This window comes from Schistocerca piceifrons, chromosome 8 (assembly GCF_021461385.2).
Source record: "Schistocerca piceifrons isolate TAMUIC-IGC-003096 chromosome 8, iqSchPice1.1, whole genome shotgun sequence".
Lineage (NCBI taxonomy): Eukaryota > Metazoa > Arthropoda > Insecta > Orthoptera > Acrididae > Schistocerca > Schistocerca piceifrons.
In genome coordinates, this window is record NC_060145.1 from 443,056,622 (window position 1) to 443,057,524 (window position 903).

Genomic DNA, 903 nt, shown 5'->3' on the forward strand with positions numbered 1-903 from the left:
ACGTAATTACTCGAATAGGAATTTTTTGTCCTTTCGGAATAAATATCAGTTTTGGGTAGTTAATGCTACATTGTAACAATTTATTGAAGCTCTGTCCCTCTCTTCCTGCCGTTTTGAACCCATCACCGATAATTCTCTTTCGGTTAATGTTACGGCGATTGACCAGGAAGTACATAAGATACATTGTCTTTTAATTATTTGATGACTTAATCAATCGTTTTTAAAGGATATTTTGCCACTTCCTGTAAATACTTTTTGGTGAAAAATATTAGTAATCATTTGTTAATATTCTTTGGGTGGTGAACAAGCCCAGGATTCGACTTAGACCTGTTGAAAACGACTTTCAGAGAGGCCGACAGAAAGCCTGCGGACTTAACACAAATAATGAATAGCTGAGTCAGTATGCAAAATTGCGCCAACGACCTTGCCGCAGTGGTAACACCGGTTCCCGTTAGATCACCGAAGTTAAGCGCTGTCGGGCTGGGCTAGTACTTGGATGGGTGACCATCCGGTCTGCCGAGTTCTGTCGGCAAAGCGGGGTGCACTCAGCCCTTGTGAGGCAAACTCAGGAGCTACTTGATTGAGACGTAGCGGCTCCGGTCTCGGAAACTGACATACGTCCGGGAGAGTGGTGTGCTGACCACATGCCCCTCCTTATGCCCATCCAGTGACGCCTATGGGCTGAGGATGACACGGCGGCAAAGAATTTAACAGCTTTTACATAGTTGAAATAATTTAAAAAGAATGAGTAATAAATGTAGATGACGTTGGTTGCACTGCTGAAAAAAATTTGCTGGCAAAAACAGATTGGTTCCATTTTTGTTTACTGTCAACCTAACTTGACTTTTCTGTTTCCTGTACATGTGCTCAGTACAGTGTCTAACAGTGGTTGTAAAAACTCTG

General features: G+C 42.5%; 1 pseudogene; it reads left to right on the forward strand.

Moving 5' to 3' along the window:
- The first annotated feature begins 414 nt into the window (after positions 1-414).
- Positions 415-532, forward strand: LOC124712684 (annotated as a pseudogene).
- Positions 533-903: the final 371 nt, after the last annotated feature.